Genomic DNA, 406 nt, shown 5'->3' on the forward strand with positions numbered 1-406 from the left:
TGGTGTATTCTTCTGGTGTAATATGACTCTGTTAAAAATTCTGTCCAAAAGCAATTCCGACGGACAGTTGTGTATCCCTGTCACCCTAGTCCCCCGACTGACCCTGATGACCCCGGCTGAGTTCATAGGCTGGGCAAGGGCTGCCTCGATTGAGACTGCCCGACATAAGCGATCAGTATTTCTACCACTAATTGCCGGAATATCTTTAACCACTTCTGTCGTCGCGGCAGGGTTAGCAGGGGGAGCCCTACGGCACTCCATGATAGAAAACGACAAGCTGTTCCAACAATTCTCTATTGCTATGGAGGACTCCGCCTATTCCCTAGCCTCCCTTCAGCGGCAGCTCACCTCCCTAGCACAGGTCACCCTCCAAAACCGCAGGGCCTTAGACTTACTCACGGCTGAA

Source organism: Colobus angolensis, unplaced genomic scaffold (genome assembly GCF_000951035.1).
Source record: "Colobus angolensis palliatus isolate OR3802 unplaced genomic scaffold, Cang.pa_1.0 Scaffold290, whole genome shotgun sequence".
Lineage (NCBI taxonomy): Eukaryota > Metazoa > Chordata > Mammalia > Primates > Cercopithecidae > Colobus > Colobus angolensis.